Below are 23,409 nucleotides of genomic sequence, written 5' to 3'. Positions count from 1 at the left end.
ACAAGCTACCCATTTGCAATACAATTATGCTCTCTCCTTTCAAATTGCTACCCAAGCATCTTAAACATATGTAATTCACTATATTGAATTGAAAATGTTATGACTTTCTATCAAAGAATCTTTATCATATTCTGAGCTTTAAAAATATGACTGAAAGTTTTACACTTGTATGCCATTATTTTTATCTTTCAATTTAAATATGCCTATATACTATACTATGTATATTGTCTTGTTAAATTATATTCTTTTCTGATGCACAAATCAGTCTTAGTTTATATATAATTGCACTTCAAGCATTCCATTATTGCTATGCATATTTATTATAATGACTTGGCCTTGTATGTATGTGTATTGTATCATATTTCAGTGACACACAACCGAAATGAATGACAGACGGCAAATATACAAAATTTAATGAATAATTGAAATCAAGATATTTGCGTTATAACGCAAAGGTTTGCGTTATATCGCAAACGTTGGCGTTATTTCGCAAAGGTTTGAGTTATAATTCAAAGGTGTCTATTATTTGTTTGCGTTAAAACGCAGCGTTCGATAAGAAGAAACAATTGCGTGTCGAAATACATGCATCATATATTATTCGTTTGTTCTTTATACACATAACTGTCCTCTATATTTCTTTTATTCTGTGCGTATGTTTGATATCCTAAATACTAGAAACTATTTTCAATATTTAATATACATGTGACTATTGTGTATGAAATATGTGCCACTGGACGTAAAGCAAACAACAGAAAAATCATTTTAAAATTTTGTCTACATCTTTTTGTTTTGTTTAACCTTACGTTAGTGCATTGATTACCAGCTGATAATTAAGAAATGTACGGATGAATAATTCACAGAGTTCGATTGATTTTCATTTTTACACTTGTAAATATGACTTCTCTCATCTAAATGAAAACTTTTTTTCCAATCTAATTAACGAATTTATCAGAAAGATTTTGTTCCAATTTGTATTATAACACTGCGCTCAAAAAGACATTGCGCATGTAAGATATAACCAAATATTTATCACGATGATGCTCAAAAACTTATCAAAGATATCAAGCTAATGCTCAGTCTCCGTACAGCTCTAGTTTTCATTCTGTATACTCTAGTATCCATTCTGTATACTCAATACAATACAACACATTGGCATACAATGTATCATATATTTAGACACGAAGTGAGTACATAACGGATGTGAGCTCTGCTACGGAGATTGGCTAATGATTTGATAAGGTAGACATGCGTTTGGTCGACACCAGTGGCGCCCTTATTAAAACATTGTAGAAACTGATAATGTTCATCCCCATCATGCCCATCTTTGAAATATCTGTACAAAGCCTAGTTGCACCTGATAATACGGTTACTACAAAAATAGCGACAACTTGAATATCGGTTAATCATATTGGTGTACAAAAACCTAGTTTTCTCATTATGATTTTTCATCAAAATTAAGCGTCAAACCACATTTTCTTTTTTGTTTGTTTCCTATTAATGAACTCTATCATAACTTCGTTATAGTAAAGCATAGTAGATCTAATTTGTCAAGATAGAACATGATTTTGTCTGGCCTTCTTTAAAACAAGGCGACTTTATTGAATTATTTAGTCTCTGGAAACCGTCAAATCGAATGACAGACATTCTATAAATAGAAGTGAGAGCAGGAATTGCGTGCCATATCAAAAATAATTAAAATCAATTTGGAAAGTGAAACAAATGTTGTATGAGTTAATTTTACGAAGAAACTGTATTTTTATAGGGGTGTTCTGTAAAAACTATGAATGGATCATATTATAAATAAAGAGGTCCCGAGTTCAAATAATTACTCTTGCATAGATGAAAATAAGTCATTAATTATTAAGACCATTTCGACTCTCTATAGTTCTTCAACTGTTTCGCTTCTACATGTAATACAACCTACATATACATTTTCAAGTATTTGGATTTAAGAGTTCTTGAGTATAATTAACCAAGTAAAGCGCTTCAGAGGCATAACAATTTTTTTAATGATGTTATCATTCATTAAATAAATTAAAACAAGATGGGAATAACCTTATGTAAAATTGAAAAATGTGTCTAAGTCGATAACTCTGCATATAGTTAAATATTTTGCAACTTGATTTCAAGGAAACTGTAACGAAATCTTTTTGGAGGTGACGCCAGAATTTACCATAGATGGCATTCCAAAAACTACAACTCGGAAGCAGAACAGAAAAATATATTTTTTTAAAGAAACACGACGGAAAGAAAAACATGTCTTCACAAGAAGACAAAGACAACTACAGACAAAGGAAAAGTAATACATTGACCCTCCCTTTTCCCAAAAAAAGATACAAAATACATCGTTTAGGGTATTCTAACATGTCTAATTCATAATCAATATTCCTGTTCTAATTTGCGTTTTTAAGGATTAAACACAATAACATTAATTCATGCGCGCAGTTTATGCACATTTTGTACATTTGAACGCAAGTATTTTACAGATTACTAAAAACTGAGCGCAATTTTTTCTATTTTTTTCGCGCAAATATATTGGTAATGCGCACAAATGTGATTCGCAACTTGACTGAACATGTAAGTTATTCGTTAGATTACATAATAATGTAAGACACAAACTAATGTAATCTTACCTTAAATTTACTGCCAGCAGTTATTTGATTTTAATCAATCTTTAACCATACAGTGTTTCATTCAACCACATCTGAAATAATAATAAGATATAGTTCGGTCAGTTTAATCAATTTGAGACTTGAAATGGGGAATATGTCCAAGACCCAACAATCAGACCGAAAATTAAAACAAAATAAACAGTCGAAGGTCTTCAGAATAACAAAAAAAATATATAATCCCCAATCTTTAATTGCACAATGTCCGCAACGATCGGCCCCATTTTCACTAATATTAGCTTATTTAGAAGTTGAAATGCAGTTTGATATATCGGGTTCTTTTTTCAATCAAGAATTTCATATAATTTAATCTTTTCTACATTTGATGTGTTGTTTCACAAATAAGAAATTAATGTACATTGAAGACCTGTTTGTGACCTTCTGCTGTTGTGTTTTTATTATTTTGGTCGGGTTGTTGTCTCTTTGACACATTCCCCATTTCCATTCTCAATTTTATTTACAGTATTGATCTTAAATGTAGTTCAACTACAATGTATTCTGAGTTTGCATCCCGATCCCGTTCGACTTCAACCTGAATGGACAATAATGTTCAGTTTGTCTATCTAATCTCAGTTGTTCGCTCTAGCTAATGCAGTTTTCTTCACTTAATAAAATGACGATATATATAACTAGGGTTTTTGAAGTTGATGTTCACTAGGGTTTTTGAAGTTGATGTTCACTAGGGTTTTTGACGTTGATGTTCACTAGGGTTTTTAAAGTTGATGTTCGCTAGGGTTTCTGAAGTTGATGTTCACTAGGGTTTTTGAAGTTGATGTTCACTAGGGTTTTTGAAGTTGATGTTCACTAGGGTTTTTTGAAGTTGATGTTCACTAGGGTTTTTGAAGTTGATGTTCACTAGGGTTTCTGAAGTTGATGTTCACTAGGGTTTTTGAAGTTGATGTTCAACCATTACAAACAAACAAACATAAACAGTAAATAACCTTAGGATGCATTTGAGACGCTTAAATTTAATTGTAATTTTGGAAATTGCACCAAAAAGACAGAAAATATAGAAAAGACTACATACATTGTGTTTACTACTAACCAGTATATAGCTACCATAAAATAGCAAACGATTGCAAGACATGTGTTTGCATTAACTGATATACTAATCTTCCTTAATATATATAAGCGAATTGAAGGACATCTTGTAAGTATATTAATTGAAAAAATATGGACACAACGGGAGCAATTCAATTCATAGCACATTGATAATTAAAATACGTGGTAATTAAATATACTCCATGCTGTGCGATTTTTATTTCATAAATAACAACCTTGTTGAGAACTCGTTTAATCTTTATTTGAAAAGATTTCTAATCTTCAATTTGGAGGCGAATAAGTGGAGTTTTCTATTATCAGATGAAGTGGGAAATTAAATTATGTTTGATCATGACCGTACCTAAAATGCTTACGAAGCAGATGAAAATTAGGATACTTAATAGACTGGATTAATTTGAAAGACGATATTTGTAAATAAAGAAGAAAAACTCATCAATAGATAAATAAATAAAATAAATGAAATAAGAGAAAAAACTAATTATTATTTCGCCTCGTGATCAGACTTTTACATATAATTGCATCAAAAGGTGGTAGTAATATTAAACGTGTCTGACCAGTGATGGCATTGGTAAAGAGTGGAACGGGGGAATTAGACAAGACTTAAAGGAATTTAACATATATGTTCTTGCATAACTGGCACTATATAGCAAATAGTTTTGAGAGTGGTATTAACAACTAACAATCGATCTATCTGTTTATTAGTTCTTTTATACGTGTTTTTGTTGTAATTATTTTTCTTGTTATGAGTAAAGCGTTAGATCTTTTTAAAGGTAGCAGTCATTTAACTTAAATAACTTAAATAAAGGGGGTATGTTATTTTTTTATGTTATATGACGCTTTCAATCTAATTCAGTTTTTTTCTAAAAATTTAACACTACATATAAGTTTATGAGGAGAATCTGGATTGAGAATTGTTTTTTTATCATCTGCTTGACCACAATATTTTATTCATCATAATTTGAATTAAAATATATTTTACGAGAAACAAAAACCCTCTTCCCTGTGTAGTTAAAATGTCGTTCCGTAGTACTAACACTCCGACAATGTACTTGTATTCTGGATATTTTCAATTATAATATTTGTAAATAAAATCTACAGCAATTTAGTACAATCAGGTTAATGAATAAATTCCAAACGTTGTGAAAGTTTGGAAGTAATCCATGGTTCTGTGTATAAAATATTTACTTGATTATTAGAAATAAACATATGTGATTGATTGGTTGGTAATTAACCATTTAACATGAAAGAACGTCTGTTTTAGAATCTATAAATAATTCATTATTAACCACACAAGTATTTTCAAATTCCTTTTGAATTTGAAACAAATATTAACACTGTAAAGCAATTTAAATTTATGTAATTATCTTTTAATTCCGTCTTTAAAAGCTTGAAAGCTGATTGAATTTATACGTTTTTTTTATTACCAATCAGTTAACACGATGTAAGTATGATTTATTCTTTTACCAGCAGATTAATTACTTTGAGGTTCTACATCTTTGATATTTGTCATGTTGCACACTTCTCTTTGTCTTTAATATAGCTATACCGACAATTTAAAGTCATTATGCGTAAAACCAGCACACACAAAAACCATGCATTTGTACTAAAAATAGGTCTTAACAATTACATCAGCATGCCTAGTTTTCGATGTTAATCGAACACGTGCACAATTCTCTGTATTTTCAAAATAACTACATTACATTGTAGTTTGATTGCTAATAACATTACTTGATGAATTTGTTGTTGAATTTAATTTTGAGCACCTGTTGCGCATTAACCAGTTTTTGCGCATGATTTTCACTAAAATAGATGTTGAGAAAACTTGGAAATAAACAATTCAAATACCACATTATCATAGACTTTGTGAATTATGCAATTGAAATTTTATTAAACAAACAAACCGACCGTGCGATGGCTGCAGACTCAGTCTATGTCGCTAAAATTCCTATCATCATAGCAAACAAACCTTTTAAAGTTATTCCAGTGATGGTTTATTTTTTAAAAATAAGGGGGAAAATGTATTGCAGCATGTAGTTCTATGTTTTCTTTTGATTTGATTTGAAGGGAGTTTTTTGAATATTTTCGCTTTTGAAATTGTGATTTCAAAATGTCCAACCATATTTAGTCAATAATACATCTTATCCCTATCTAAAGATACACATGTATTTTCTGCTCAACCCGATAATTTGCACCGGATGTTGTTTTTTTACATCAAGCAACAATTTCTGTCTTTTGTGTCGTCAGATCATTTCCATTGTGATATGAAACATTTACGGGAACCTTTTCGATGTTTAGTAATGAAGGACAAATAGCGATTCTGTGTATTCGTCTTGGAGTCATGAAAACATGCTCATATCCTTGAAAAATAGTTAAGGTGAAGAATAGTATTTGTTTATGTTCTGTTAATGTTCTTCGACATTTTCATTCGAATTCGACCTCTTTTTTGCCAAATTATGACGTTTTGTCTGTATTTAACATCCGATTCTTTTTTATGTTTTCAACAATGAATATGATCGGACACTTTTAAGTATGGATTCCAGGTTCATATACTACTTTAAGGAAGGAAATCTCATATAATACCGCCTACATCACGTGACAGTTTGCTCTCTTTTCTCATCATAAAAGCGTTTGAGATGCATAAACTTCAAGAAAGAGAAATATTGGTGATTAACGAAATAGTTTTTAATCTAAATTGTTTAGATGTACGGATCTTTGAAATCTGAGTTAGGTTGGTTTTATTTTGGTATAAAATAGGTAAAATAATTTAAACCCGGTTTGAAAATCTTCAGTCTAGCTAAAACGTAGCCAAATATATTAAAAATAAAAATATTTGTGATAATCATTTTTTTGTTGAACTCTAGAGCTAGATCAAAGTACGTTGATTTTATCATACGAGGAATACTGCTTTCTTCAAAGTTGCTAAGACAGGGCCATGAACCAAGCAAATTGAGGTTATTACTCAAGAAATTTTACGGTCACCATCATGAGCTGATTGACCATTATGAGAAAAGTGTGTCAGAAATCATATCTGATTTTCTTCCTCAGTCATAAGAACCTTCCATCATTCCTAAACTGAACAAAGAAATAACACGATGGGTGCCGTAAACGGTGCAGGAAATGCCTACCCTTCCGGAGCACCTGATTTCACTCCCGGTTTTTAGTGGAGTTTTTAAAGTTTCTTAATCATTATTTATAACTGTTGAAGATGTAAATGTCCTTTGGTTTTGTGAGTGTTTGTATACTCATTGGTTTCGATTGTTGATGTCTCCTTATAAATGTTTAAATGCATAGATGCATAAAATATTGATTATATTTCAGAGTGGAAAAAAAGTTTACATCAAATAAAATCCGGATGGAGATAATGAGAATTGCAGGACAGATTACACTTACTTTTCTATTCAATATTTGCCAGCAACATCTTTGATAAATTTCAGTTTAATTAAATCAAAAACACGAGTCACGACACAACCCATCAGGATTTTAAGACGAATCAAGATGCAGTTGGAGTGTCTGGGAACTGATAATGCTATTGGTTTTCAACTGATTTCTTTCAAGCAATAATTACAATTTTTCATGTAAGAATGTATTATGTTTTCAAGTGTGAATACTTAAAAAATCCCGAAGCCTATCCAATGACATGAATGATCAAAGTTCTAGTTTGAGAGATGTCATTAAAGATATTTCATGGGAAGATTATCATCTTATTTCTTATTATATTAGCCACCTAGTTGACTCCAATTAAACGATAAATCCAATAGTGATAGATACTTTTGTTATTCCAAAGAACTGCAAAGTTCTGCCTAAAAGTGGCATTATTTCTTTCTACCGCCTATGTTATATGTTCAAAAAGAACTATACCGTAGACGTTTATATATTGTTATAGAACTAAACGAATTTTTCTGTTGACATATTGTTATAGCATTAAAGGAATTTTTCCTTTTTGTCTTAATTTGAGTTGACAGTTATTTGACATTTTGAGGCAGCAAAGATATAATAGCTCACAATTTTGGCTATAACACGCATTCCAATCTGTGTCGTATATCTGTTTGATGAATTAAGCCTTTTTAAACTAATTTTTATAGTTCGTTTTTTATGTTTTACAATTACACCGCTGTCCAAGGTTAGGGGAAGGTTCGGATTTCGCTAACATGTTCAACCCCGACACATTCTATTTGTATGTGACTGTCCCAAGTCAGGTTCGTGTAATTCAGTGGTTATCGTTTATTGATGTGTTACATTTTTGTTTTTTCGTTCATTTATTGTACATAAATTAGGCCCTTGGTTTCCATTTTGAATTGTGTTACATTTTGGGCCTTTTATAACTGACTATGCGGTATGAGTTCATTATTAAAGGCCGTACTATGACCTACATTTTATGTGTCTTTTTGGTCTTTTGTGGAGAATTGTTCCGTTTGCATTCATACCACATCTTCTTTTGTATATAGACTAGATTTTTTTCCATTATGAATATAAAATGTCTTATGTCGTCCTGGATTGGTATAATTGTTGCAGTCTATAATTAATGATCCTAATTTTACACAAACTTCTCGCCGTTGATCAAAATATCTGTATATGACTTATAATGTTTATTTTAAACATTATTTGACTGATACATCGTGATGCAAAATACCATTACAACCTCTTTCACATCACATTTTGATAAAATAAAAAAGCGCACAAGAGAAAGCTGATCTTGCCAATAGAAGAGTGGATTGGGAACACATATCAACTACAAGTATCTTAACAGAAATTATGAAATCAATATGAACACCAAACAAAACTATGATTGAAAATATTATTGTTTTTAATTAATGAGCTTGAAATCAAAAGTACAATTGGAACCATTCTACCTCACTGTTTTTTACGAATTGAATATTTTTGTCGATCAGTATATGACAGTCTTTAAATTTAGTTTCTAAAGTTCAACCGATGATAGATGTAAAAGAAACCGTCATTGTAGACCCGCAATTTAATTTTAGAAACAAATAACGTGAAGTTTTGTTGATTTATCGCTATAATAAAGAAACATTATCATATAGGTCAGAAGAATTTTAATGTAGACTTTCATAAAATAAATCCAGATTTAACATATTCGTGTGTAAGATTTAGAAAATGTTATTTAGTCAAACTGAATAGGTGGATTGCTTAACGTCCAGTGGCAAATATTTCATGCATGTTCAGAACGAGACACACTGAATAGGAAATCATACTGTGATCTACATGTATTTATATTCGTCTTCGTGTCAGTTCGTAACTTTTTAAAATTTATGTATACCTTTTACTCTATCAAATGATCAACTAATAAAATAATCTTATATTCTATTGAATAACATTAACTTAACTCACGAAAGGGTCGGGTGCGGAGGGTCTATAATTTTATGCTGATTATCTTTTAATAAAATGCATTGCTATTCGAAAGACAATCTTTCTGTGAATTTTTCATTCGATTCAAGTAAAATGGTTAAATAAATAACAACTTTTCCGCGATAGTAATAACAAAACAAAACGAAAAAAAAACAGCATACCCCTCCCCCTTTTCCATAAGCTAAGTGATACAATAAATAACTTACAATGTGTCTTGTATTTGTCATGCACCGTTATCGGATAGTAACAATACATTTGTGTCTTACTTCATGCAGTTACAGTAATATTTTTATTGTGTATGGATAACAATTTTTAAAAGGTTTATATCTAAGTTATTTAGTGAGTTTTATTTCTCATTTTAAATGATCCGCAGGGCGTATTAAAACCTGAACGCATTAGAAAGGAATATCCCACTTTAGTGTTGTCGGTAAAAAGGATACTAAGTTTTACAAATCTTTATAAAATTAATATTTTTTGACGGTATATAAGTCAAATAATGCATATTTTAAGGTTTTTCTTGTCGTAGAACACACCTCGGGGTGTCAGGATTGTTCAAAGAAAGACCTTAAAATATGCATTATCTATAACATAGAGCATGACACTAAGGAATTATTTCATTCTAATAGGACAAATACAGTATTTTTATAGGTCGAAGCGTACGAAAATACAGTAAAAATGTTTGGCTTTTCCCGTTTCCTCCCCAAGAAGTATGTGCATTACATTTTATATTTGATAAGTTTAAAATCTACGAGCAGGGTAAATATAAGTTGGTTTATAAACATATATATTAAAAGTGTCTGCTAGCTGCTTAAATGTATACATTTTAAAGAACAACGATTGAAATAGCGTTGATATACACAGTAAGTTCGTGCGCATGTGTCAAACATATTTTTTATGCTCATTAGAACACGGATTTGTTTAAAAAGCGTAATAAGGACGTCATATTAGAATAAAAGTGTTATGATGTATAAACACATTCTCTTTAACTGCATACACGTTAAATATTACGTTTGTTTGCACTGTTTTAACATTATTGACTCTTTCTTTAATACACAATAGTAGTTTGCAAATAATCCTGTGGTTTCACATAACAAGACATTGTAAAATTTTGGAAGACATCCATGATTCTATGTATAAAAGATTTACTTGATTTATTCGAAATAAGCACATGCAACTGAATTGTTGGTAATTAACCATTTAACATTAAAGCACCTCTGTTTAAGAATTCATAAATCATTCTTCACACATAATTTTTGAATAGAAAACAAAGATTAACACTTTAAAACATTTAAATTAAAATAATTATCTTCTAATTCTTTTAAAGCTGAAAGCTTAGAGATGATTACAATCCTACGTCTACATGTACGTCATTTCTAAAGATTTGTTTTTCATGGTCAGAAAATAAACACGCGGTCAGTGGCCTCTGTTCTTTCATCAGACAATTACGAACTTTTTTAACGTACAGGTCTTTACTATAACTAAACCGACACAAATATAGCAAATTTTAGAGAAGACTATTGTGGTTCTAAACACCTGAATATATAGAAATTCTCGTTTAATCGTATTAGGAACAGAAAACCGATTCTGTTCATAATAGCAGTCCATATAATAACCTTTGCCTTTGTCTTATTTTTTACTTTTGCTTTAAGTTTTTTTTTCTGTGTTTGTGTGTATGTTGGGGGGGAGTCAATGTCTTATATCATACTTCAATATGACTGCCGAAATGATTATCTGTTTAATTATAACATCAACAAAACAAAACACCATTTCTATTATTTAATTTCCTCTGCTTTTGTTGTTGCTGTTTATTGATATTTTGCATACTTCGATATGTCTTTGATGTAGTTTTAAAGACAAGATAAAGTGTTTGATCGTTAAATCAACTCTCAAAAGAAAACAAACATGTAAAAAAGAAGATGTGGTATGATTGCAAAAGACCAAAATGACACAAACATTAACAAATATAGGTCACCGTACGCCCTTCATCAATGAGCAAAGCCCATACATCATAGTCAGTTATAAAAGGCCCCGATAAAAAATAACGGCCTTATTTATGTAAAAAAAATGAACGAAAAACAAATATGAAACACATAAACAAACGACAACCACTGAATTTTAGGCTCCTGACTTGGGACAGGCACATACATAAATAATGTGGCGGTGTTAAACATGTTAGCGGGATCCCAACCCTACCCATAACCTGGGACAGTGGTAAAACAGTACAACATAAGAACGAACTATAAAAATCAGTTGAAAAAGTCTTAACTAGACATCAGATAGACAAAAAATACAAGTGAACGTGACCGGGTACTTATACATCCCGACACAAAAAGACACAAAGAACAGATCTGAGAGTATTCGCAGTTATCTGACAGCTAGTACAAAGCCATTAACAGCTAATAAAAAAAATCATGCCTCTAAGACAAAGCAATCAATGCGTGTGTGTTATGTCAAATATATCATATAACATATAATTATCACAGTGTGCATTGTTGTTTTTGTTGTTCATTATACACATGTAGAGAATACTTATTGACTGAGTATGAGTGGAAAAGTTTTTTTTTTTTGTCCACGAGGTGCAACTATTGCGATGAGGCATAGCCGAGGGCAATAGTTGTATCCGAGAGGACAATAAACTTAATATTCAACGAATATCCAGTCAGTAAGTGTTTTATTATATCGCTAATGCTACGTCCTGCACTTACCTAAACCCTAGGTAAAATAGGTAAAACTCATGCGGTATTTTCAGAATCATCAAATCCCGGAGCTGTATTTAAAATTCCGCGAAATATAATGACGCTTGCGGTCAAATAGTTTCAACGAGGTACAATAGTTAGAAATTGTTGACCGGTCCAATAGTTCAACAAATACAATTTGAAAAATAGTCAATACATAGCGTACTTATTTTATATAGAAAATGATAACCGAGGTACAATAATTGTATATAACTTATGTATTTTTTTCAAATATTTGCAATATTTTAATTGCTAATAAAACCTCTCGATGAATCTAAACCCAGTAATTAAATCACAGTTTGATCAAAGAATATATTAGTTTTACAATTCATATCATCAGTAGATATTGATTGACTGTGAATATAAAATTATTTTTATGTTATTGTCTTATCTTATTAGTTGCAAATTATAACTTTAAATAGTACATTCACTTTATAAAGTAAAACTTAACAAAGCCAAAAAAAGAAGAATAAAGAAAAATGGAGTGCTACAAATATTCTAAAAACAGACAAAATTTATGAAAAAATACTATAAAGAATAACAATTTTGAGATGTGAAGGCGAATCCAGACCTCGGTGGTTTTTTCTAAATCTAAATATGAGCACCAATTCAACATTTGTTTACGCACCATTTTCACTCAAATAATGTTGAACAAACTTGGAAATATACAATTCAATATAGGCAACAGTAGTGTACCGGTGTTCAAAAGTCATAAATCGATTGAAGGATAACAAATTCGGGTTAACGAAAACAAATGGGGAAAACACATTAACTTTTAAGTACAAAAAACATAGTCCAATTACTACATGAACATAAACATTTAGAATTATGTAATTTAGAATATCCAACATACAGTATTTGTGGTGAACACAGAAGACAAAATGATGATTTGGCATGCAGTTATCTCTGAATAATGTGAATTACCAAAATTGAATTGTAATATTTTTTTTAAAGTTTTGCTTCTTAAACTGTGCTTCATACGTGTATATATAAATACAAAAATGTAAAACAATAACTAGTTTAGGGGTTTTTCTTTTAACAAAACTGTAATCCAGTTGTTGGAGAATCAGCATTGTTATAACGTATCTAGACAGATTATAAAATAGAAATATGTTGATAAAAAAGAAATTTTCGTTACATATAATTTGTAAAGTGTTTAGATACATGAATCTTAGAAATCAGAATGATTTTTGAGGGGAGGATGTTATGTATTGAATGATATCCGGTTAGGAAAATTAGCATTGCAAATGCGTAGAAAAAACAGATTCTATTCACTTCTCTGTCAATATTCTCAAGCAAGACTTTTATAAATTTCAGTTTAATTGAATCAAAAACTTAGGTCACGACAAGAGCCCATCTGCTTTTAAGACAAATTGACGGATGCAGTTGGATTGTCTAGATGCTGTTAAATTATAAATTTTCTACTGATTATAGTCACACAGTATTTAAAGTTATGAATTTTTCATGTAAAAATGGATTATTTGTTCAAGTGTGAATACTTAAAAGTTCCCATAACCCATACATGCCACATCCATACATTGATCAAATTACAAGATTGAAAGATTGCATTAAGGATGTTTCGTGGGTGATTTATCCTCAGATTTCTGATTATATCAGCAGCCTGGTAGACCCCAATTACATACAAGCAATTGGGATATAAAGATACTTTTGTTAACCAAAAGACCTGCAACGCAGTGCTTACAAGTGGTTTCATTTCTTACTTTTGTCTACATGTACATGATGTATGTAATAATTTCAAAATCAACTATACACTAGTTTATACTTTGTTATAGAACTTTGTTAATTCTTTCTTTTTGTCTCAAGTTGAGGTTACGCTAATTCCAAATTTTGAGGTAGTGAAGATACAATAACCTATACTATGGGATATTTAAAACATTCTTAACTAGAATCTGTTTTCTTTATGACTATATCATGTTTAGTGTCATCCTAGATTGGTTTAATTGTTATGCTCTATAATCAGGTTTATTATTACAGATCTTAATTTTACACGGTAAACACTTATAACTGAAATCATTGACTGAAGATTACCCGAAGCAAATATCAAATAAATTGACCTGTCTACATTAATAAACATGAAAACCGCACAAAGCTGCTTTAAACACTCCTCTAATAAAGTCTAAGTTAATCCAATTGTTTTGATATTTTGTTCTAAATATTTCACGCTGTTCGATCAAAATATCTGTACATGTACATGTATATGATTTTTAAATAACTGATACACCGTGTAAGTAAACACAAATGAAATCTCATAATCGAATATTACACCATCACATATAGATCAAAGAACAGAATAGATCATTAGGGTAGACAGATTCTGCTGCACTACAAAAAGTGGATTTGCGAAAATATGTTTAAATACAAAATGTACTAGTAAAAAGATTTCTTCAAGTATTTTGAAATCAATATCAATGATACATGCAATAGTCCAGCAGGTAGGTGAATAATTTTGAACATTGTGTTAATTGCATGAAATTTTGTAGAAACACAATTTGGACCATTCTAAAGAAAATTAGATATAGAGGCAAGCTTAGTTTTATCAACTTCCGGTTTTATTATCAAAATGGCGGACATGCATTTGATTACTGGATATGGTTATCTTTTTCTCACAATTGGAAGCCAAATTATTCATTGATATACGATATTACTGTGTATTCATTGATAAATATAGGGTGAATTCTTATCAAAGACCTCGTGAGATTTTTTTTAGAAATTGTCACTTCCGGTCCAAATTATCACAAAAACAGGGGCACAATACATATGTTAAAAATTTAGCAATGTTGTCAATTGCAAGTTTTCAATAAAACAAATTTAATAATTTGATAAAATTAAAGTTCTTTTGGGAAAAAAATAAATTAAGAAACTTGTCATTCACAATCAATACCACAAGCACACACGGCAGGGCATGACAGACGGTCAACAACGACCTCAGCATCCCTGTTTCCTTAAAAAATGAATTAAATCTTGACATTAAGATGACGCTTTTGATAAATTGTTTCAAAATGTTTTCTATTTGGGCGCTTTTGTCCTTTATGCAGCCGTAAAAAGCTAAGATTGAAGTTGTTATTTTCTAATTTATGAACTTGAAATCTTAAAGACAATTGGAACATGTATTCGCCATTTCGAACGAATAAAAGATTTACAATTTTCGATCAGTAAATATATTGTAAGTATACATTATTCTATTGCCAGCCTTTATGGATTACATTTACATACTAGGTATTTGAATATTTTTCATACCGAAGCACACTCATAGTTCGTTAAGGGTTTTATCGTAAAATTTTAACACACAAAAACATGCAAGTAAACAAAATATATGTCTAATATTTACCATAGTTTGCTTTGTGTCGCTGATAATCGTATAGTTTCCATATTTCCAAATGTATTTTCAAATCCCCAAAATACTTTAACTAATAATATAAGCTCTTAACGAATCTTAACATTGTAAGAACAACAAACGATTTAGATGCTTTTGATTATGAAGTACATTATCGTTAATTATTACATCACTAGTAGTTCTGAATTGAAGGTGAACTTTATTTTCTTTTTATTGTTTTATTGCCTGATGGATATGTGAACCTTGATCGTGCTTGTGCAAGATTTTAGATGTTCATCATTATTTTTCATCATTATAATTTTAAATGATTTTGGTAACACAAACAAAAGATAAGAGACAATTCTCAACCAGAGATCAAATGACTTGACATTAATTATAGATGAACTTACGGGCTTTAACATTAAGCCAAACGCATATAGCAAAGAACCGCATAATTTGTATTCTGGACTTATGCATAACGACAAAGGATAGATTTAATATGAAAAAAACTCAACAAAAACAACACTACAATATTTGATGCAAGTGGGGGGATTACATTCACTTTTCTTACAACTATTTTCAACCAAAACTTTAATAAAGTGCTGAATCAAATCACAGGTCACGACAAAATTCCATCTGCTTTTAAGACGAATTGACGGATGCAGTTAGAGTGTCTGGAAATTTATAAAGCGATTGATTTTCAAATGATTATCTTCAAACAATAATTACTTTTCGAAAATTTTCATGTAAAAATTATTGTTGGTTCAAGTGTTACTACTTAAAAGTTCCCAAACCAATTCATTTATCAACGGTTTTTATTGAGAGATTTCTTAAAGGATGTTTCGTGGGTGAATTACCATCACATATCTGATTATATTCGCAGCATGATCAATACTAATTATAAAAACAATATGGATAGATTTATTGTATACTAAGTAATCAAAACAGAATAATGATACAATATGAATTTTATAAGTAGTATCAAAAGAAGTTTTGTATACGTTATGCTCACTAGTAGTATATCTGTCTTTTTAAGAAATTTCTAATTAAAACGTACTGATACAATAGTCCGAAGATTGTTATAGACTTTAGTTTATGATGCACGATGTTTTTTTATTAGCTGAAAGTCGTTTTTAACAAGCTGCTAGTAACTCTGAGTACTCCCAAACCTTAACTTGGTGTCTTTTTGTTGTTGGGATATACAAGTATCCGGCCACTCTGTGTTTTAGTTCAATGTTTTTCTACTTGAATTCATCTGATGTTTTTTCAACTGACTTTTATAGTTCGTTCTCAGGTTGTAATGTTACACCACTGTCCCAGGTAAGGGATGGGTTAGGTTCCCACTAAAATGTGCAATCCTGCTACATCCCAGTATGTGCCTGTCCCAAGTCAGGAACCTGTATTTCTACGGTTGTCTTTTGTTGATGTGTAACATAATTTTGTCGTTCATTTTTTGTACTTTGATTAGACCGTTGAATTATTTTACATTTTGTTACTTTTATAGATGACTATGCAGTGAAGGTTTTGCTCATTCATTGTTGAAGGTCGTACAATGACCTATAGTTGTGAATGTGTGTGCCTGTTGGACTTCTGTGAAGAGTTGTCTTATATGCAATCATACCACATCTTTTTCTATATATAAAACACATTCTTTCTACGCGTCTCAGGAAATCTCAACACGATTTACATAAGTTACAACTATGTTAAAAATCAGTTGTGTTTTAGCATCTTAATTTGTTTTCTTCTCTTGCTATGACAGATGTTCTAGTATTTTTTTTCCTGAGGAATATATTATGTCTACAAAACTTAAATTTACATGATAATCAATTGTTATAATTATTAAGTTAATCAGATGTCGTTAAACATTTTAAAAGATACATATCTTAGAGAAAATCCATAAACAAAAGTTCCATGAAGCTTAACACAAATCTCTTATACGTGCATGGTCATTGCTTTATATTACTTTGTATCAACATTAATTCACATCGACTATTACACTTCCCTTGAAAATACTACTACAATCGTATTATTAAATGATACACCATCACACATAAAAGAAGATTAATAATGTTCAATATACATTAATAGACCTCAAAAGCTTACAATACAAAAGACAAAGAAAAAACAAACTGATCAATAGCTGTCGTTATCCTGTTTATTTAATAACCTCAGTTTTCTTTCCTTTTCTTTTTTAATCATCTTATTGATAAATTAAAATGTAGGTTCAAAATATCAACAGCAAATCATTTGTGTTCTAAAAAGCATTGTATAGATAATAACATGTGCGGTATTTACGCTGTTGATCGACTTGTTGCATACTTTATATGTTATTGATATAATGATAACGAAACATTATGGTGTTTGATCGAAATATTATCAACAAAAAAACGTGTGCTATATATCTGTATGTATAATAAATTATTTTGTTGTGTTCTTTTCTGTTGTTAATCATGCATAATTTCCTATATAATTGGAACTCATTTAATTACTTAAACTATGAATACAACATAACTTAACTTTGTAAGTACTGAAAAGGGTTTACATGCTTTTCATTAGATAATACATTATCTTCAATTATTATGTAATCGGTATTTTGAGATTGTAGGTGAATATTATTTTCTTTTTAATATATAATCGCCTGTCTACTTATTACGGTTTGTAAAGCTTGATTTTCTTAGTGCAATATTTTAGCATTTAATAGTGCATCATCATCACTTGAATTGTTATGCAACCGATTTTTAGCACTAACTATTTGTAACGCACTAGTTTTACTAAAAATAATTGTAAAGTTAAGATGAAATTAAAATATGCAATTTAATCTCTGCAACACTATAAACATTGTAAAATATGCAATTTATAAATTATGAAATTATATCCAGCATTTACACATTAAGCAGTAATCTCGGGAGTAATATTAATTTGAAAACAAAGACAAAAAAATAATGCTACAACGTGAAGTTCTATAATATTTTGATTATCCAATTTTGATGGGAACATAAAAAATTTTGCTGCTAAAACTTTGATTAGAAAATATCAACAAGAATTTATCAAATTTGTCTCCGAGGCAGGAACAAAACAATGAAAAAGTTCTTATAATCTCGTTAATCATAAGCCAAAAATTATATGGTCCTAAAAATTGGTATCGGTTTTTTTTTTAATTTTGAATTTGCTTGTCCCAATGGTATCTTCGGCCTTTTGTTTGCCACATGTTCTGAATGCATTTAACATCTGGATCCTTTTTATAACCAAGTTTTATATTACAAACACACACAACTACTAATTTAAAAAACAGAAATAAGCGCCTACAGTATTCGACACTATGACCCCATATCATAAAGCTTTTGAAATTCATAAATTTGAAGTCAATAGAAATATTGGTGATGTATCTTTTTTGAATTATCATTTTGTAAATTGTTTTGATGCATTGAACTTTTGAATCGAAATAATGTTGACATTGTTGAAAACAAATTAACATTATTTTAATCCGGTTTATGGAGAATCTGCATTGCATAAGTATAGCTGAAGAGATAAGAACAATAGAATTATTGGTGGTAAGCGCTTCTTTTGTTTGTTAATTTGTAAATGTGTTCTTGCATAAATCATTGAAATCTAAATCATTTTTTTTTTAGAAAATAGCGTTTGCATTAAATGAAATTCGGTTCACCAGAAAATCGACTTTGCAAATGCGTAGCAAAAGAAATTTACTTTTATATTCAATATTTTTAAGCCAAAAACTGAAAAAAAATATCAGTTTAATTAAATCAAAAACACAAGTCACGGCAACAAAAACTGTCTGCATTTTAGGACAAATCAGAAGGTTCGGTTGGAGTGTCTGGATACTGATAAATATATTGATTTTCTTCTTATTATCTTTAAGCAATAATTACAATTATGAAATTTTCATGTAAAAATTGATTATTTGTTCAAGTGTGAATACTTAAAAATTTCAGAAACCTATCCTATGATCAAAGTTCTAGGTTGAGAGGTGTTATTCAAGATGTTTCGTGGGTAGATTATCTCCACATTTCTGATTAAATTCACAGCATGATTAATCCTAATTGTAAAAACAATAGGGATCGATATATTTTATAATTAAGATGAAAATAAAAAAAAAATACACGCTATGCTCAAAAAAGTATAAAGTATATCTGTGTTTTCGACAATTTTCTAACAAAAAAATATTTAAGGTCAAGTAACAATTGATGGACTATGCCACAGATTTCAGTATAATTTTGTATACAACTCTGGATGGATGAACTTCAACTGAATATTGAAAAAAATGCGTTTATCTCATTTATTTGAAATATAACTGATTGAATGCTTACAACATGGGTTAACATTTGTGTAGAAAGCACACAAAAAGTTATCGATTATTTAAAACTTAATACATTCTGTTTACGTGTATCATGAAATCTTTATTGTAGGTTTCTTTTATTACAACTATTATGGCAGTTGAGTTCTAGCATCTTACTGTTTATCGCTAGTACATTCATTCAAGTAGGTTTTTTTCTGTCCTGATGAAAATATTATGACTAATTTCCATTGGATAGCTTTATTTGTTGTAGTCTATAATTGCAAATCTTATTTTGACATGGTTATCATTTATTGTTACTATTAAAGGTAATCAGAAGCTGTTGAATATGTTAGAAGATCCAGATTTAAGACGAATATTATAAAAAAAATAGTCCACGAATCTTTAAAATAAACTGATCATAGATACCAGGACTAAATCTAGTATATACGCCAGACGCGCGTTTCATCTACAAAAGACTCACCAGTGACGCTCGAATCCAAAAAAGTTAAAAAGATCTCTGATACAGGTTCTGTATGATCATTGTTTCTTAATATTTTGTTACACTATCCTTGAAAATACTACTGAAATCTTATAATTGATTGATAAACCATCACACATAGAACGAAGTACGATGATGTAGAATTAACATATACCTTCAAAACTTACAATACAAAAATGAAACGAAAGACGCCAACATGACAAACTGAATAGCTGTCTAAATGTAATATCATCAGTTTCCTTTGCTTTTTTAATATTCATGTTGTATGCTTCCCTATGTATTTGATAAATAAAGATGTACATGTAGGATCAAAATATCAACAGTTAATTATTTGTACACTAAATAGCAGTCTACATATATATACATTTGCTGTTGTCCCGCTGATAATCGCCTTGTTGCATACTTTCCTATGTTCTTGAAATAATTATACCGAAACATTAAGGTGTCCGATCGAAATATCAACAAATAGACGTCTTCTAAATATCTGTCTAGATTATTAACTTTTCTTTTTTCTTGTTAATCATCATGTTGCATATTTTTCTATGTGTTTTAAACTCACTTAAATACTTAAACTAATAATAAAAGCTCTTACCCCTGTAAGAATTGAAAAAGGTTTACATGCTTTTGATTAGAGAGTACATTATCCTAATTTATTATATAATAGGTATTTTTGGATCGAAGGTGAACATTTCATTTGTTAATATGTAATTGCCTGTACACAGCTTCTTTTGCATAAGTACTATTTCTATACTAAAATCTGTAGTACTGGAAATTCACTTCAAAAGTAGCTGTTTATGGTATGTAAACATTGTAAAGCTTGGTAATATTATTGCCAAATAGAATAGTTTAGAAAAAAACCCGTATTACAAATGCGTAGCAGAACAAATTTAATTCACTTTTTTTTCAATAGTTTCAAGCAAAACTTCAATAAATTTCAGTTTAAACTAAATCCAAAACACAGGTCACGATAAGACGATTTGACGGATGCAGTCGGAGTGTCTGGATACTGATAAGTCTAATGATTTTCTAGAAACTATCTTCAAGCGATAATTAATATTATGAAATTTTTCATGTAAAAAATGTATTATTTGTTCAAGTGTGAAATACTTAAAAGTTCCCAAAATCAATTCAGTAATCGAAGTTGTATATTGGGAGATTTCATTCAGGATGTTTCGTGGATGAATTATCATATTTCTGATTTATTCGCATCATGGTATATCCCAATTATAAGATCAATTATGATAGACATTTTAGACTAAAGATCAAAAGAACTGCAATTTATGTTATGCTCACAGGTAATACCAAGTATATCTGTTTTCTCGAAAATTTGCTAACAAATCTTTACTTTTCCACGCATGGCATACTTTCATATGTCTTTGATATAATTTTACCAACAAATTGTTATGTATGATCGTAATAAAAACAACAAAGCATGTGTGCTGAATATCTGTTTATATAATATAATTATATTGTTAGGAGTTTATTTTTGTTGTTTTATTAACTAAAATATCTTGACTAATAATAAAAGCTCTTAATAATTCTTCTACATGCACAAGAACTACATGCTTTAGGATATAGAGTCTATTATTTTCAATGATTTAATCATTGGTTGTTTTAAATTGAATGAAAACAAATCTATTTATGTAATTGCCTGAAGGTTTTGTAAAGTAACATTGGGTAAATCTCATGTTTTTGATTGTAATTGTACAGCAACATTTTGAGTTAAATCAATTTTGTTAATACACAAATGAAAAAATGTGTTACGATTAATGTCATGAGAATTCTTCAAAAGAAATCAAATTAAGTATATATACTGACTCTATTCAATAATTGGACGACATTTAAGTATGAACAAAACTCATACTGCATAGTCTGTCTAATGTATTTGCATAAACAGACAAAGAAAACAATAAATGTGAACAAACGTGAACAAATATGACTGGGTTCAATGCTCTTCAACTTCGTACTTTATTTGGCCTTTTTAACTTTTTTGGATTAGAGCGTCACTGATGAGTTTTTTGTAGACGAAACGCGCGCCTGGCGTATATACAAAATTTAGAATTGGCATCTATGATTAGTTTATTTACAAAGAGAACAATGAGATTTCAGATAGAAATCGGATTAATTTACCAAGATATCGTTTGTGTTAGATAACTCCCCTTGTATTACAGGAGTAAGCATGCTTCAGTTGTACCCCAAAAAACTACAGTCGTTCTATTACGAAGATTTTCTACATATCTGCGATTGATACACAAACTTCTATAGGGTAATCTGAAGGAGGGCACAACATTATCGGACTAGCATTTGTTGTTAAAGCCTACACATGAGTATAACACATAATCATACATGCATTCTTAAATGCTTGATTTTATATACTAGTCAATCCATTTAGATACTGAAAACACTATTTACCTTCGTGACAATGGTTAATTATAATGTAACAATTGGGAAATGTGCATTTATGCACCTAATGCATTTTCAATTATACGCTCATTACCCCAAAGGCAACTTCTATACTCATTGCTATTTGAGCAAATGTCTTTACCCGTCAACCATAACATTTAAATTATCAAGCGATCACCCCTAGAATGTACTGTTATATCCCTTAAGCATGTAGTAGAGTACTTTAGTATGCTAATTCCAATCAAGACGTTACTTATTCGTCATCCTGGAGTAGTAACAACAAAACCATCTAACACTTTGTACTTTTACAAGTATACTTTGTCTAGTCCGTAGTATATTATATAATACCATTTGTGGATCCAGAAATGTTAAAAACCTAATCGGGGGGGCATAAAAAATAAAAAAAATAATCGTATCACTTTGTACTTTTTTGAAACCTTAATAAATTATTCGTCCGAGAAATAGAAACAGAAAGAAAACCGTTGTTAGTTTAAACATATTTATTTATAGTGGATTGGGAAACAAGTTTTGCAACTTATATTAATCCCTTTCCACTTTGCGGGTGCTTCGTTGTTCTTCCTGTTACTAGTTATCGTACAAACAAACTATAAATTTTCCATTAATTAAATTTGATTAAAGGTAAACTATTCCTTTCTGTTTCTTCTGGCTGTCAAATCCAGTGGAGCGTTGGTGTTCTGGAGGTATAAATTCAACTAACCGACTACAACAATAACGTATTTTTTTTTCTTTTGCGGATTAAAAAAAAACTTTCGACAAATTTTTGAGGGGGTCCATAGATGGTTCACTCAGGCAGATACTCTTCTTGCTTTCTGTACCACATTACAAATACACATATGGTATCAATTTATAAAAGTTGAACGCCACTGGACATTAACTCAGAACAAATTCAATCAATCAATTAATGTTTCGCATTTGATTGGCACATGATGTATCGCAATCATATAAAATCGAGCACCTGTTAATTTATTACATTGACAATAAAGACGGTTCGAACTTTCAATTAATGGAATAAGTACACTCACACATTC

The 23,409-nt window shown here is 30.1% G+C and overlaps 1 protein-coding gene across 1 annotated transcript in view; it reads right to left on the bottom strand.

The window, feature by feature from the left end:
• Positions 1-23,409, bottom strand: part of LOC134694809 (cardioacceleratory peptide receptor-like) — a 148,291-nt gene that overhangs the window by 72,813 nt on the left and 52,069 nt on the right. Inside the window, exon 2 of the mRNA XM_063555874.1 lies at positions 2,634-2,704. The gene's annotated coding sequence lies outside the window, so the exon portion shown is untranslated. The remainder of the gene's footprint in view (positions 1-2,633; positions 2,705-23,409) is intronic.

This window comes from Mytilus trossulus, chromosome 13 (assembly GCF_036588685.1).
Source record: "Mytilus trossulus isolate FHL-02 chromosome 13, PNRI_Mtr1.1.1.hap1, whole genome shotgun sequence".
NCBI lineage: Eukaryota > Metazoa > Mollusca > Bivalvia > Mytilida > Mytilidae > Mytilus > Mytilus trossulus.
Note: the sequence above shows the minus strand (reverse complement) of the source record. Positions and strands in the feature narration are given on the sequence as shown.